Here is a 17,630-nt window from a genome sequence, read left to right on the forward strand (position 1 = left end):
AAAACAATTATGCTACTGTTATTAAGAGCTGAAATGTTCAGGGTAGGGAAAAAGAAATAAATATAATATTAATAAGGTAAAATAAAAAGCCTATAGTCCTGAATACAGTTTGGAGGTATCAGTAAAACTCATGATATATTTTATTGAAAAAGCCTAGGAACAAGGATGGACCTGCTATCAAAGAGCATCTCTGTTACAAAAATTATGGCCTTCAGATACTATTTCCCATGTGAAGGGATCAGGGATCCATGAAGGAATGTCTATATGCAATCCACACTTTTACTGAAGTAAAAAAGAAGCTCATGATTCACATTTGGATGCTAAGAAACCAACTTGTTAACCTGAAACTCATTTAAAAAGAATATATATGGCCAGGGATTTAGCTCAGTGGCACAAGCACCTGCCTAGAAGCATGAGGTCATGAGTTCAATCCCTGTACTAAAAATAAAATGTATGATGATGCATGCCTGTAATCTCAGCTCTCTGAAAGACCAAAGCAGGCTCACAAGTTCAAGTCCCACTTGGGCAACCAAGTGAGATCCTATCTCAGGAGGAAAGGAGAGAAGGAGGAAGAAAATCAGGAAGAAGGCATACACTCTGTCTTTCCTACATGAATTGCAGCTCAGAGTGATCAAGTAGTTAAATAACTTAGGTTGAATTCGGCAAAATGCAAAATGTAGAGACTTTATAGGAAAAACATCTAATTACTTCAACCAAAAAAAAAATTGCAAGCAAAAAAAAAAAAAGATACAACAGACTAGCTTATTGATTAAAACACTGAAAGAAAGGATAGAAAAAAAGATAAGGAGATACTGGCTGAGGGATACAAAATTAGTAAGATTTAGTGTTTTATGGCAGAGTGAAGTAACCATAGATAGCAATGTACTAAATATTTTGAAATAAGTAGAAGATTTTAAACCCAAAGAAATGATTAATTCTTGAGGTGATAGATGTGTTAATTAACCTGTTGAAGCTTCACATTTTATACATGTATCAAAACCACACAGTATCTTATATATGTACAATTATTTTGTATCAATTTTAATAAGACATGGGAGATTTATTATCTAATTATGATATATTACACACACACGAACTACAGAAAAAATACAATAGGCTTGGAAATTTGAAAAAGTAATATTAACCAATTGCTGCTAAAATTTTTACATTTGAAAATGATATCATACAAATAATTTGTAACGAATTATTAATATGGGAATATAATACTTAAGAATTTTGAATAAAATTATGTAATATCAGACTTCTTTCAAAATACTTGCTTATGTTGGTTAGAGAATGGGGTATATATAAAGCAAAACTGTCTGTGAGTTTCTAATTTTTGAGCCTGGGTAAAAGATACAGAGAAGCTTACTCTGATGATCTCTCTGCTTTTGTGTGTGTTTGAAATTTCCGTCATAAAAGTTGAATATTTGTTTTAAACATAATTTCCAGAAAGCTGCACCAGTGTATAGAAGTACACATAAAAGTTAGGTGTCACTGTTTCCACACACTTATATGGGCAATGAACTTTTTTTGACTGTCTTTACCGAAAACAAACATTTTGTGTTTTCATTTGAGTCAGTGTATATCTAGTCCATGATCCATGTATAATACATAGCATCAGCATTTTTGTTATTAATTATAAAAATGTACCTTACATTTTATTGTGTTTGTAATCCTTTCCACCTTTCATCCCAATTTACTTTGAAGAACTATGCTTACTTCAAAAAAAGTATTAAAAGTATATATCTTGTAACATATTCACTGATATACATATGAAAATATTCATTAATAGTATATGAAAGTAAAAATAGAAAATTATCTAAATTTCCAGCTTATGTATCCAGAAATGTGCCTACACAAATATATCTTCATTGACCAAATATAACTCAAGAGGTTAAAAAAATTATAAAACATTTTAAGTTCATATCTATTTTTAATTGCAGAATTTGAATGGATGTCTCTAAATGATAGGATAACAAGTAAGGTTTTGCTTATTGTATTTTGTAATTTTTAAATGATGAACACATATTGGTTTAGCAGATACTAAAGCTGAAGAGTCATATGCACACACACTCACTCATACACACATCAGTTCACGACCAAGACTCAGTAAGAGACACACAGTTCAGCCACATTACTTACTGTCAATTACCCTGAACCATTTATTCCTTAAACACAGCCTTTCTATGGCAAGTTAATCAATAGTGACACCCAAAGAGAAAGCAAAAGCTTTTAAGCCCTTTTGTTCAAAAGGAAGAAGTGAAGGTAGGCTTTAGGTTGGATACAGCATATCAAAGAGCTAGAAGTCAACACAGACAAGAGGAATTAAACTGCAAAAGCCATAAAACTCCACGTTGGCCAGGTGCATAGATCTCTGTGTCCAATGATTAATTCAACTAACCCTCATTTAATGCCTCCATGGGCCAAGTACTAAATAGATGCCAGTGTTATAACATATGTCTTTCCCTATCCCTGAATGAGCTCACAATCCTGGGAAAATAAAGCTTCTACAGATTACTGAACCCACCTGCACCCCAGATTTTATGAGTTATTGGTCCATTTCCTCTAGTGTCAATATGAATCAAATCCATAAAATGTCTACGTGTCTCTGCCCTTCCTAAAAAAAGTGCCATCATCAAGAGTTGTGCTCATCTTTCACAATAATAAAATAAAATATCACTTATATTTCAATAGGTTTTTTTGAGCCCAATCCCACACATTTTCCAGGACATATATATATACAAGTACTCTTTCTGGTTATTTGTCAGGTTGTTCATATTATTAAGCAAACCTAAAAGAAGATTTCAGACAAATAAAGCCAAATAGTTATGCTTCAATAATATTCCTTTTCTTGTTATGAATTCAAAAGTTCATTTGGATTCTGAGAAAAAACAAAACGATGAAAAGAACAAAATATAAGAAGGAAATGAAAAAAATAACATGTTAAAATAGAAAAATATGACAAATACAATTCCCTAAGCTAAATGACTTTATTTACTTAGGTGATTTTGGCTCTCATCTCTGGTTAGGTTTACATGAGGGAAGGCTATTAGAATATGAAAAAAAAGAAAATGCGGTTTTGTCTGTTTTGTGGATGTGGAGCCTAGGAAGCTTAGACATTTACCCAGAAGTCAAAGCCAAGGAACCACAGAATGGGGAGTTCTATTAGACCGAAACATCAATGGAAGCAATGGAGATTATGTTCTAATCCACATAGAAACCACATTCTTCCGTTTTAAAACCAAGTTCTTGTTCCTGTTCTTGTTCTCTAAAATTTAAAAAAAAAATTTTTAAGTAAGCCTTCTTTCCTGTCACAAGTCACTAATTGTTGATCAGGATTAAGAAACACAGCCAGTGGGCCCAAGGATATAGCTCAGCAGCACAGCACCTGCCTGGCAAGTGTGTGGTCATGAGTTCTGATCCCTGGTACCAAAAACAAGGGGGAAAAAACAGACAAACCCCCAGCACAAATTCTAAACAGCCTGAACCTCCGCGGCACAGGTAGTGTGTGGTAACTGACTTCACGTCTTTTTACCCCAGTACTTGGGATTGAACCTTGGGCTTTTACACTGTGCTACATCTCAGCCTTTTACATACTATTTGTTTTGAAACAGGGTCTCACTGAGATGTTAAATTTCCCAGACTGGATTCAAACTTTTTTGCCTCAGCCTCCAGGAGTACTGAGATTACAGGAATAAGCCAGCTCACTCAGCTCTACTTCCTGAGTTGAACTCGATAGAAGTTTTCAAAACATAGATTCAGAAAAAAAATATACAGTACCCTGGGCCAGGTGGTGTATGAATTTACACATCTTAAGTACAGCAGGAGAAACAGAATGAAAACGTCAGATGCTAAAGAATCTGCTCACTAATGGCTTGCCTTGAATGGAACCCCAACATTTCTTCCCTCAGTGATTAGTCATTTGTCACTGGTCTGCAGTCTATTGGGAAGATGGATGGTAAACTTCAAATGCAAATTAGGGGCTCCATATGGCCAAAGCATACTACAGAGCAGAAAACATACGTACATTAGTAGAGTTAACCTTGCTGAACATAAGTAATTAGAAACTGTTACTGCTGCACTCTCAAATACTGACGTGAAAATTGAATAGCTGAATTTTGGTCAAGGATTCCAAGATCTGAGAAAATTCATAACAGCATTTCATTACTTTGCAAAGCTCCTACAAATAATATGAAAATACACAAATCATCCTAGGCACTAGCAATTAAATGTAACAAATATTTTCTACTAGAATATATACTTTTATTTATTCTGTTTACAAACTGAGACTCAGACTAAAGACTAAAATTCAATCCTATCTATGTGTAGACATCAGTGTGCTTAGAGCTGTGACACCTAACTGATCTGGACATTTTGCAAACTATTTGATGATAGATATATACTGATTCAATTGATTGGCATTAATTCTGACAAAAATAACATCAAGATGTTTCCCATGGCACAAAACAATACGTTAGGGATAATCTAAAATTCAGTATCAGTGAGTACTTGGTTGGACGGTATAAAGCTTACTGGTATTTCTCTGTTTTTGTTTCCCTTTCTCTTTCTCCCTCTTTTAAATACAAGGCAATTTTGCATGTTACAAATGAATTTAAGGCATGTATCCTGCCACTCCCTTTGTTTTGTCCAAGCAGATACAGCATTCTTCAAGAATTTTCAATTACATACTCAGAATATCCAATATCCACTAAATATCAATCACTAGCAGAAGAGATAAAATGTACTAATGTCCCAAACCTAGATCCCTCTGCTAACATATTGTTCTGGAAAGATTTACTTATTAAGGAATTGCTTTTTTAGGGTTTATCTTACAAATAGTACTGAGTAAGAAGCAAAGGGGATTATGAAGAGTCTAGGTATGGAAACTAATAAATTGCTTTAATGTGCAAGATTTATACAAAAATTTACATATCAAAATCAGGTAATAAGCATTGGGTGATATGGAAAGAAAGGGGGTATTTGGGCTGTTAGATAATGAGAAAGAAGTAACAATTTCATGAGCTACATAAGAATTGAACTTTTTGTATGTTGAATCTTTAGGTAGATAGAACTTAATAGACATAGTGAGAAAAAGGAGCGTTTCAAGTGAAAAAAACTCAAAACCAGGGACAATATGCAAGACATAATTGAATGAAGCAAGAGACAGTAGGACAAGAAAGATTTATAAGTAGACCAGTAGCAGTCACTGGCAGTCACAAGTAGAATTTCACTAAGGAAGAATGAGAAAGCTGAAAATGAAAGCTGAAATGAAAATAGAAGAAACAGTCAAGTCAATGCAACAATATTAAGTAAGTAATAGTATGCTATTGAAAATTTTGAGTAAAAGTATCATGCAATAGATGATACAGAAAAACAGATTTAGGATACATGTTTATGGTAGGTTGCAGACAGAAACAGCAAGAAAACCACCTAAGAGATCAACGTATAACAGCATAACAAAGAATAAATATAATTAAAATGCTTATTAAATTCTATGCTGAAAGTATAAAATATTATTGTGAAGGGAAATGTAGGAACTTGGAATTTTGATATGTATTCCTCCTGATAGTCACCCTTTCTCTCTGTTTAAGGCTATTACACTTCATTTGTTTTACAGATATTTAGTGAGTTCTCTATCGTTGGCATTTTTAGGGTCTAGGGATAAAGGGATGAACCAAGTAGACATGATTTATGGTCTCATAGAGCTAAGTGCTTGTAAAATGGTAAAGATTTTTAAAATGACAGTATATAATTGCAACTTGTACTAAGTGTTACAGAGCAAACAAACTGGAGACCAGTGATGGAAAATAACCAAGGGATCTTCTTCATGAAGAAAAAAGAGTTCACTAAGAGATGACCATTAAGCTTCAACCTGAAAGAATTATTACAGTCCCAGTTTCACAATTGCAAATATACTGCAACTATATATCTTAAAGGCAACATAATTTCCCTTTCCTGTCTCTTTCCAGCTCTGTGTCAGAGTTTGCTGCAGCCCATAGGTTGTTACCCTCTCCAACTAATGATGGACCCAAATAGTTATGGGACAGAAATTGTCTGAGCAGTCATAAACTTACTAGCAGAGAATCAACATGGCGATGGTAATTACTGTCATAAATCTAGACCTCAGTAGTAAATATTTATTGACAGGAAGTCATATTTCCACCATGACGGTTCTGTTACCACACCATCAGTCAAGGCTGAAAGTCTATTTTTAGAAGCTATTTAGCAAAGTCTAGAAAACAAAGTAGATTGATATACCCTTACAGTTCCAGAGAATTCAAATATCTGGTTAAGTCAGCAGAAAGAAATCCCATTTCTATGCTCACTGATTCTTGCTCAGCTGACCCAATGATTTTAACACTTTGTTTTTCTATATTTTGCCTGAATTTTTTTTACAGTTTTTTTATATTCATGAAGATCTCAACTGTGCAACTTGGCTAGCAGCCTTAATGTTTGCTGGAAGAATATCTAGGTTTATTCTTTTTTCAGTACTGAATGTTTTCTCCTATTATATGAATATTTGCATGCCTAAATGTAATGCATAGATGCTAAACTTGAAGGTGTGCTACACTGGCCCTGGTGGCACCCTACCACTCAACGTGTGTTCTGTAAATACTGGGCGAAAGCTGGGCAGGCAAAAGCCAATGATACATTTTCCAGATGAGTGGTTTTTAAATTTGACTTGTACCTCAGAATCATCTGGTAGCTTTTTCAAAATACAAATCTCTGGGCTCCCTTTTTCAAGCCTTGCATCCCCAAGCATCAGAACAAATTAGTGTTAATCAATTTTTCTTCTAAATAACCCTCCCAAGAATTTCTGATGTATCATAGGTTTAAAATTTAGTAACATAACCATTGATTTCAATAATGAAAATCAAATGGAATACCAATAGAATGTAATTCTTATGACCGAGTTTAGGAGCTTACAAAGAATATATTTTACATGTAATCAGTGACATATGAAAGATTTTTTTTATAAAAACCCATTCTAAATAGAAAAAAAGGAGATATGAATTGAAGCTTAGTTTCTCAAAAATACTAAGTTAACATTTTCATGAAGTCTTATTTTTGCCATGAACAAAAATAAGGTTACTCACTAAAGAATAATTCAAAATTTTACATTTTGTCAGTATTTTATATTAGATTTTAAACTGAATCAACTAAATCATGGGTGCATTGTCAATTTTCAAGTTTTAACTGATACAATAATTATATATAATTACAGAATATTGTTATAAAATATTTTAATTGCATTACTGAGATTTTTTTAAATGAGAAAAGTCTAGATCAAGAAGGAAAAATTGAGAAAGACATGGTCACACTTGCCTTTAATCCTGATTACTCAGGAGGCTAAAACAAGAGGAGTGCAAGTTTGAACAGACAAATTAGTGACTTAAAGAGATCCTACCTCAAAATTACAAAGGGTTGAGGATGAAGATTACATCAGAAGTGCTAGGTTCCGTTTCCATACTAAAAAAACAAATTTAAAAGACTAGGGATGTAGCTCAGTGAAAAAAAAAATCCCTGGCTTGACTCCCCAGTGCCAATCCCTAAAAAAGAAGGAATAAAAGAGAAGAGAAAAGAAAAGAGAGAAGACAAGAGAGAGAAAGAAGAGGAAGAAAAGGGGAAGGGAAGCAGAAGGGAGGAGAAAGGAGAAGAGGAGAGGATAAGACAGGAGAAGAGCAGAGAAGAGAAGAGAGGTGAAGGGAGGGGAGGGGAGGGAGAGGGACAGAGAGAGAGAGAGAGAAAGAGAGAGAGAGAGAGAGAGAGAGAGAGAGAGAGAGAGAGAGACTGAGTTTTTCCACTTTGCCCCTGGAAAAAGGTTGGACTGAATCTGAAACATATATTAAACCAATGACCTAAATGAGGAATAGAGTGATACTATTTTATATACTTAAATCATCTACATCATATTTCATTCTATATCACTGAGAAAAAACAAAATCAAATTGGGGATACAAATTCTCAATTTAGACTCCCAAGTTTACTACTACAACTAAACGATGACCAAATTTTAGTTCACAATCAAAAATCAACAAATCATAGAGAAAAGAGTCACCATCAATGAGAATCATCAGAAACAAACAAACAAATAGACCACCAGAATTTCAGGCCCTGAAATCTAAAAAGAATTATGTATGAAGTTGCTATGATTTGTGTCTGGATGGCTCCCCAAAGTTTCATGTAGTCATGGGGGCATAGCTACATGAATTTGTGATTAATTCATGGTCTGTTGTAGTCAGGGGTTGTGTGGAAAACAATTAGAATAAGGACATGTTTAATCAAGACATTATTTTTATCATGGTTACCCAGAGTTAATACAAAGAAATGCAAGAAATCTATTTACAACACTAATGACATAGAATATTTAGCCAAGGACCTGAATCCCACAGCAATGTTCCACAGGAGTCCAGATAAAGACCCAGAGCTCATGACAATGCCTCCCACGAGTCCAACTGGAGGTCTAGAGCCCAGAAGAAGGACTTTTACAGATTCGTGCTGGGAAGGTCCAAAGGTCAGCAGTGGAAGCCAATGGGCCTATGCCAGTGGGTTGAAGAAGCTGTGCTGATAGATTGAGTGTTCTACTCTGGAACCAAGAAGTCACACTCACAACAAAGACAAGCCTGTCCTGAAAAGCACTATAGCCATCCTCAGCAACATGGAGGCCCTGAGCTCCTCCAACAATAAGCACAGTCAAGTACATGCCAGGAAACCAATGTGACAAGTTCATCCTAGAGACCAAGTGGCACATATCTCCCCTCTGAAGCCAGGAAGCAATGCGTAATGTAAAGACCATAGCTTCTCCAGGAGAACCAATGGCTCAAACAGTAACTCATAGAAGAACCCTCAACACCTCAACACCTTAAGGCCTAACTTCTCCTTCTCCACATCTCTATTTATATTGGCAACTTTCCTCATTAGGATGGAACATCCATGCTCAGCACCATGCTGATGTAATCCAGCTGGCGTTAAGTTGACCACCAGTTTTTAATCCATAACATGATTTAATGCTGGGAGTATGAATGTGAATACTACAGTCTCCCCAGGGTAGGAAGACCTGCATACAATATAAAGGACAAAAAGAAACTTCTGGCATGCTCTTCTCTTTGTTATTGTTGCTTTTGCTGTCTTTCACCTACTGTGGACTGTTGTCCTCTGCCATGTGCCATTCTGCCATGGAACCAGACTGAAACCTCCACAAGTTGTGAGCTAAATAAATGTTTCCTTCCTTAATTTTTGGGTGGTAGGTATTTTGTTTCAACAATGAGAGAAAAGTAGCTAAGACAGAAATTGGTACCTAGAGTGGGGTGATTGCTGTAACTATATCTGACCATGTGGTTCAAGAGCCTTTGGGAATGGCTCGTGGGAAGAGTTTGGAAAGGTTTGGAGATGTCGCCTGAAATAATAGAATTAGAATGTCTTACATTGTTCTGTACAGGAGATTCTGGACAGAAGTCAAAAGAACAGAAGGCTGATGGAAATCCTGTTGGTAAAGACCAGGTTGAGGTTTCTGCTGGAAGAAGAACTACATTGGTTGTTGGACTCGAGAAGATGTGTGTTATGGCTTGGCAAAATGTCTGTCTGCATTTTGCTCCTGTCCAGAGGCTTTGTCTAAGACTGAAATCAAAGGAAGTAGACTTACTAATCTGGCATAAAAAAAATTTCAAGGCAGTAAAATGTTGAAGTGGCTGCATGGTTGATGTTAGGGGCTTATAACCAGATTTATGTTGTGAATCAAGAACATAGAGACCAGCAGAACGATTTAAAAGGTTGTGAGTTTGGGCAGGAAGGAAGCTCCAGTAAAGTTGCCGACTGCAAAGACAGAGTTAAGCTGGTCTCCATTGCTGAGAAGGAACAGGAAAATATAAAATATGGCCTGAGGGCATCACAAGAAGTAGCAAGTACTACCCTTTGCATCCTCAAAACTGCAAAAGTAAAAGACTTTGCTCTGAGGAGAAAGTGCAGAGCACAATGTTCCAAAATGGTGGGAGCTACACTATGTTCCAGCATGGTGGAAGAGGCCACATGAGGTCCCCAAATGATGGTGGCTGTGCCAGGTTCCATGATGACAGCAGAATACAAAATTAATTCCTCAGAATCAGATTCAGAGTGCCCAGAAATCCAGATACTCAACCCCTAGAGCCAAGAGAAAAGAAAGCCTGGTTACATTTCTAGCTGGCAGTGGATTTTGGCATCATCCAAGTGGTGCTGGTTTTGTGCACAGTGCTACAGTTCTGAGGTTAAAAAGGCTTTCACCTAGATTTCAGAAGAAGGCTTTGGAGGCCAGAAAGTGTGCCATGGAGTGGGCAATGTGTGAAGCTGTGAGGGTGAAGCCAGAAGTGCAGTGGAGACGCTAGAAATTTGGAAAAGCCAGGAAAGTGGATCACTAAAGAAAGCTGCAAGGATTGAGCAGAGCAGGTGTAAGGAAAAAAGCCATGGAAGCTACAAGCACTGGATATGCCATAGGAGTGGAGTTATATAAGCTTTTTGGAGCTCAAAAATTACTACAGATTGCTTCAAATATTGCACATAGAATTACAGGGCTTAATATTTGCCCTGCTGAATTTTGGACTTGTTTTGGTTCCAGTCCTTTGTATTTCCCTGTTTGTACCCCTTGGAATGATAATGTTTGTCTTGTACCATTAAATGTTGGAAGTGTTTGACTTTCATTTGTACAGAGGCTGTCAGCTAAGAGTTTGCCTTAAGTCATGGAGAAGACTTGGGACTTGGACTTTTCAGCAATGCTGAAACTGTTAGGATTTTGGTAACTCTTAGAGATGGACTAAATGCCTTTTGCATAAAGAATGCAAATGAGTCTTTGGGGGGATAAGTGGGTAGAATGTTACAGTGTGTGTCTAGATATCCCCCCAAAGCCTCATACAGTCTTGGGGGCAGGCTTCTAGAGTTTGTGATTAATTAATGGTTCAATGCTGGCATTATGGGTGTGAATGCTGGCATTATGGGTGTGAATTAATTTATGATTCAATGCTGGCATTATGGGTCTTCATATGATATAAGGAAAAGTCTTCTGTTGTGCTCCTCCCTTTTTGCTCTTGTTGATTTTGCTCTCTCATGGCCACCATGAACTGTTGCCCTTTGTCACGTGTCACTCTGCCTTGGAGCCAACTGAGTACGCACTTAAACGTCCACAAACTGTGAGGTAAATAAACTTTCCCTTCCTTAATTTAGGGCATCGGGTATTTGGTCTCAGCAATGAGAGGAAAAGCAACCAAGATGCACGCCTGTAATCCCAGCACTTGGAAGGCAGATCTTGGCACCATTCATACGACACTGGTTTTACAAGTATGCAGAATGAAAGAATGTGGAATCACTTTCACTCAGATTTCAAAAGGTATCTGGAAGACCAAGATTGCATACCTGAGAGTACAGAGCATGAAGCTGATTGAATGAAGCCAAAAGTGTAGTGGAGACCCCAGAAGTTGGACAAGACAGGAAATCCAAACACAGCATGCAAAGCAACTCCAAAGAGAAACCATGCAGACTGCAACTCGCAGTGTGTTAGGGTAAGAACAGTATGTTAGGGTTAGCTGTTTGGTATCCACATTTTGCCCCAGGTGTTAGACATGGAACTACTGATTGAATGTTTGCCCTGCTCCTTTTGGGACTGGTTTGGTCCCATTCATTTTATCTTCCTATATCTCCCCCTTGGAATGGGAATGTTTACTTAGTGCCATTGCATGATGGGAATGTCTTTTCTTTTTTTTTTTTTTAATTTTACAAAGATTCACAACTAAGGGCTTCCTCTGAGTGGCACAGAAGACTTTGAGCTTGGACTTTGCTGCATTGTTGAAACTGTTGGTATCTTGGCAACTCTTAGAGATGAGCTAAATGCATTTTATATAAAGAAAGGCATTTTTTTGGATTCTAGGGCAGAATGTTATGATCTACATGAATAATGCCTTTCAAGGCTTCTTGTGCTTATAAGGAAGGCACTTATAAGGTGATTAAATCATAGGACTTGGGGATATAGCTAGTTAGGATGGTTGGTCTTATCAGAAGAGGAAGGCTAATGGGGCTGTGATTCAGGACAGTTTATCTCCTTTTCTGGCTCTTCCCTTTTCCTTCTGCTTGGAGACCACCATGGGAGCAGCTTTCCTCTGTCCAGGCCCTACTACTATGCTGTTTTGTGTTTAAATCTTTTGAGCATGGATTGAAACTGTTGAAGCATGAGCCCAAAATAAACATCTTCCCCTTTAAATTGTTTATATAGAGAATACTGAGTCTCTGCAATGAGAAAGTGACTAAAACAGTGAGACTACTCATGTGTGGGGACTAAGAATATATGGAATATCTCCATACCTTTAAATTTTGCTATGAATCTAAAAGTGTTCAAAAATTAATCTTAAAAATCAGTGAGAGGAAAATAACTTACACAGACTTGTGACTTCTCAAATGCAGCAGGGAAAGCCAGAAGACATTTAAATAACACCTTCAAAGGATTTAGAAAATAATTGTCAAACTAGAGTTAACTAATTTCCAAGAATGATAGTGATATGATATATCTAATAAGGGGCTTTCATCGAGAATATATAAAGAACTCTAACAACTCCACAAAAAGATGGTTAATTTAATCTAAAAGTTTAGCTAACTACCCGAATAGACATTTATTCACATCGTGATCAATAAGCACATGAAAAGTTGTTCAACATGGTAGTCATGAATTACAGATCAAATGAAAACCAAATCAAACCCATCACACTGCAATAGCTAGAACAATAGGTATTCTCACAAGAATATGGAAAAATCAGAGCCTTCATGCATTCATTGGTGGCAGAAATGTAAAATATTGCAACCATAACCAGTAGTGTTTTCTTCTCTCTCATACAATGAAATCCAAATCCTATACAACTGTGGCTGCAGATTACCTCTTTGATTTCATTTTTAGTATTGACTACACCAGTCACAATGTTCGCTTTGCATTCCCTTCTAAAGTGGCTTTGGTACCTTATATGTGTCACCTCAAGGCCTCTGTGCCTGTCGTTAAATGCTTAACTAAATATAAATTGGTCCTAGATGAAGAAATGATGAAAAAGTACCATGATCCAATATTTATGATTTATTCCACACCTCACACCCATAATCCAATAAAATAAAACCCTTTCAGTCCCTGATGTGAACAAGGCATTATCTTCTCATGAAGAATTTTTGATGATATTTTACACATATGATAGAGGATTTGCACATTTTTACCCCAAATTATCTGATTGCTAAAAAGAATACTATCTGTCTTTGGCAATTAGGCAATTTGCAGAAATTCTCTGAAATATACATATATCATCCTTTCATCACTACCTTCAACTCCCAATTCTTTTGAAAATTCCCACTATGAAGAAATGCATTTTTTATTAAATATTCTCCTTCAAGAAATCTGAAGGAGTTGGAGAAATGTATGTTTAATGAGATTTTGAATGATCACTTGAACTCGGAGGAATAACTCCTTTATCAGAGTCATCTCCTGTTCTTTCAGGAAGAACTATGATCCTGGCTATTATCTGAATGTTTTATGGGCAGAAAATGAAAACTGAAGACAAAATAACCATGATTTGAGTCATAATCTGGTCTCTTAATTAAAATGATTTTTAAATTAGTAGAATCCTCCACCTCAGCCCATGTATAATAGTTGCATGAGTGAACTTCCTTCACATAAAATGACATAAAGGATCCTTTTAGCTCAGCACAGTTTGTACCATATGCAGAAAGTGAAAAATAAAATCAGAACCCAGGCATAAAAGTTTGTGCCTATTAAACCCATCAGTCTTGGAAGCTGAGGCAAAAGGATTACAAGTTTAAGTTCAGCCTGAGCAATTTAGTGAGACCCTGCCTCAAAACAAAAATAAGCAACAAATTTTAAGTCTGGGAATGTGTATCAATGTGCAAGTCCTGGGTTCAATCTCCAGTACCATCAATATCACCAAAGAACAGGGGGGAAAAGGAATGGGATCAGAAAAAGGTAGCTTGGAAATTTGCTTGCATGTGGTGGCTGGAATTTATTCCCAGTCTAAGAGTAAAGATTAGTGTTCTCAAGTCTCATCTACCAGAACCTCCCAGTCAGCTGGGCCTTAATGGTCACACGGACAGTGAGAGCTCCACAGCATCTCCTAACACCTGCTTCCCAGACTCAGGAGCTCAAGAAGAAGAGCTGTGATTGAGCCCCAGGAGTCCTTGGAACAGTGCCAGTAAGAGATTCTAACGCAGAAAGAGCAACATCATGAAGAGAGAGCCATGCATAGTCTGGCATGCCAATCTACGTGTGTCTTCCAGCCCCGAAGTGAATTCATCTAAGTATTTTTTTTTTCAGGAGACATCTCGACATTTCGCCACTCTTTGTGATTTTCACTTAATGATAGAAAAAGAATTCTAACCTTCCTTGGTATATTTATCACTGATGCGAAGAGTTGTCTGCTTTTATGCAGAGGTAAAGAGGTTTAACAGGCAGGACTATATGTGATAATGAATGATGATAAAAATAATATTGATGCAAGCTTAAAATGTGCTAGGCACCTTTTTAAGTTCTTGTTAGAAAATAAGTAAATTTGATCTTCATTAAAAACTCAGATACTCATTGCTATATGTATTATCATCTTTATTTTGCAGATGAGGAAATTGGAGCATGGAGAAGTTAATTATTTCTCTGCTGCTTTCTTAAGAAGGATATAAGGCCATCTTGCTCCATCTCTTTAAAAATGGCTATATAAAAAGTTTTCCCAAATTATTACATTAAATAAATCCTTTAATTGAAAAGACTTACTCACTGTAGAAAGTATATTATCATCCATTAAAATCTTAATATGAATTATTTCATCAGATTAGCTAGCAAAGAGCAAAGCCTTAATTAAGAGGAAGACAAATCATTTAAACTTTAGGAGAATTAAAAATTCAAGACATTTTTGAAAAATGCCTGCTCTTTGAGACCAAGGATGATGACTTTTATCTTAGCCTCTCCAGACTCTAATGAATCTCTGGATATCAAGAAGGTACTCAAAATTTTTACAGGATGGACAGGTAGGTGGATGGGTGGATGGATGGATGGATGGATGGATGGATGGATGGATGGATGAAGGAAGGAAGGAAGAAATTGTTATCTCCAAGTATAATTAGCTTCCATGAGTAGTCAGTGGGTAATAGGATGACAAGGTACGGATACAGGTGATTACAAATTAGGAAGAAACAGCACTGGTTGCTTTTAGATAGGCAAGTGGAAAATGCCTGCTCTTTGAGGCCAAGAGAAAAAATTGAGATCAGGGGAAAAAAATTCCTTCTTTAGCTTCCCTTTTGTACCTTTTGGGTTTTGTGTCTTTGGGCATAACTTGTCTATTCCAAAAACTAGTTTGTTTCAAGTTGGGACATAAAAGGACAAGGAGCCAGTGGGTGCTTTCTTTCTCAGTGGCCTGCTATCACTCTGCAGAGCATACTTTTTTCCTGCCTTCAAGAATTCTAAAACCTTTCTACCTGTTACTACCTTGTCTTATCCAATTCTTTGTTCAGGACAATAACATGCAAGAAATTTCCAGAAAGACAGCACAGCACCCCAGGAAACTTGTAACAAATCCAGTTTTCTGTTCATTTGAATCAATACATGTCCAAGTGGCCTTGTGTTTCTGGTCATATCTTCTTGTTCTCTACATGTATCTGATATCAAACACAACAGGCCTTCAACATTCTTCTGTTGAATGAAGGATGAAAACCACTTTGTCAAGACTGCAGAAAATTCATGTAGGATGGAAAAACCCATTGATCTTTTGCAAAACCTCCTGGAAAGACTCGGAGAAGGAGACTGCCAGCAAAAGGCTGCCCCACAAAGGAAAAGAGAAGTCACAGTGCTAAGAGACACCAAAGGAACCAGGATGCATGCACACGGGTGTTTGTATCTCTTATGTCTATGTACGCAGTCCATGAAACTAAATTATAGTCATGGGAATCTACCCTAAGAGCTGTTAACTGTGTTGGTTCTACACTGTGAGAATCAAATCTCCTGAAGCTCAAGTCTACTCTGGGCTCTGCCACGTCAGAGATTTGATTAAGACTGCTCCAGGAGCTTCTCTGGCTGACTTGATGGAAGCCCATCATAAAGACCACTAGGTCTTACTATCAGGTAATATATTCTTTTAATAGTAGAATGGCACGTCAATAGAGGTCTATTTAATTTTTTAAAATTCTATAAAGAAAATTTTCTTCATAGCCAAACATAGGATTGAGCTTTTATCTTTTTTATCATCTTATACTCTAGGGTTATGAATATTTTGTCCTTTAAGGTTTCATTTTGGTAATAGAGGATTCAGAGCTATATATAGAAGGATATATCCTGCTTATACAATATTGACTCATGGATCCCAGCTGCGAGGAATCTACTCCCCCTGTCACTAGTCCACTTTTTAACCTAGCCCATAACCTCAAACACTGAGAGAAACTAGCTCTGTTTTTCTCTTTCTTATACATGGTCTTGCTAAGTCTATAAATTACCCAGGCTGGATTCAAACATACAATACTCCTGCTAGTCTCTCAGTGTGCTGGTATTATAGGTGTGTGCCATCACACATCAGTTCATTAGGTCTTTTTATAAATATACTTGTAACTTTTATAAATCATCTTCCCCTTAAGTCATCTATTAGGTAATATAATATCCTTTTAAGAGTAGAATGATTCGGCAATAGAGATCTATTTAATTTTTAAAAATTCTATAAAGAAAATTTCCCTCAAAGCCAAATACAGGGTTGAGCTCTTTTATCTTATTTTTCTTCTTATGCTTCAGGATTATGAACATTTTGTCTTTCAGGTTTATTTTTGGTAATAGAGGACTCAGAGATATATATTGATTTTGACACAAACATGTTAATAAGGATGTACTACCAAAATAATAACACATATTAACTGGTGTATTTTCATGAACCACAGTTCACCAATAGGCATCAAAAGTCTTTCAAAATTATGCATATCATTGGCTGAGGGTATAACTTGATGTTAAAGTACTTTCCTGACACACATGAGCATTCCCCCTCCCTGAAAGCATATCTAACTACCTGATCATATTCTCTGTAGAATTTTATCAGAGGAAAATAACTCAAGGCTTGGACAATGGTGTATGAATAATGCAGGCTATTTATAATGGGACAAATTAGAAAATCTTTTCATGTCATCATATGGGATTTGTTAGATTAAATTATGCTAACTAAAATTATGGTTATAGTAGAAAAACATATATCAGCTTAAGATAATATACATACTATATGATCAGCAAACAGCCCAAGTTCTGAGTACTCTTGAGTTACTCATCTCTGTGTGCTCCTATGGTCTAAGTTTTAAAAAATTATTACAGTAAAAGACATGTTGCCATTAATTCCCACCAAGACACCCCCCTCTTCAATCACACTTACCCCATTTTTCTTGCACTTTCTGAAGCAGTTCTGTAAGTCCTTTTTTGTGGGTTTTTTGTTGTTGTTGTTTTGTTTTGTTTTGTTGTTTTTTTGTGGCTGCCTGAATGTCCCAAATGGATTCAAAACATTTACCTTGCATGGTTATTCTAATTCGGGGGAAGAACCAGAAGTTCTACAGTGCTACATCCAGTGAGTAAACTGGATGAAGATACACAGCCATGTTTTGTGAACTGC

General features: G+C 36.5%; 1 protein-coding gene across 2 annotated transcripts in view; it reads right to left on the bottom strand.

The window, feature by feature from the left end:
• Positions 1-17,630, bottom strand: part of Prelid2 (PRELI domain containing 2) — a 396,128-nt gene that overhangs the window by 115,056 nt on the left and 263,442 nt on the right. The window lies entirely within an intron of this gene.

This window comes from Cavia porcellus, unplaced genomic scaffold (assembly GCF_034190915.1).
Source record: "Cavia porcellus strain 051 isolate PalLab524CR breed Dunkin Hartley unplaced genomic scaffold, mCavPor4.1 scaffold_21, whole genome shotgun sequence".
NCBI classification, from domain to species: Eukaryota; Metazoa; Chordata; class Mammalia; order Rodentia; family Caviidae; genus Cavia; species Cavia porcellus.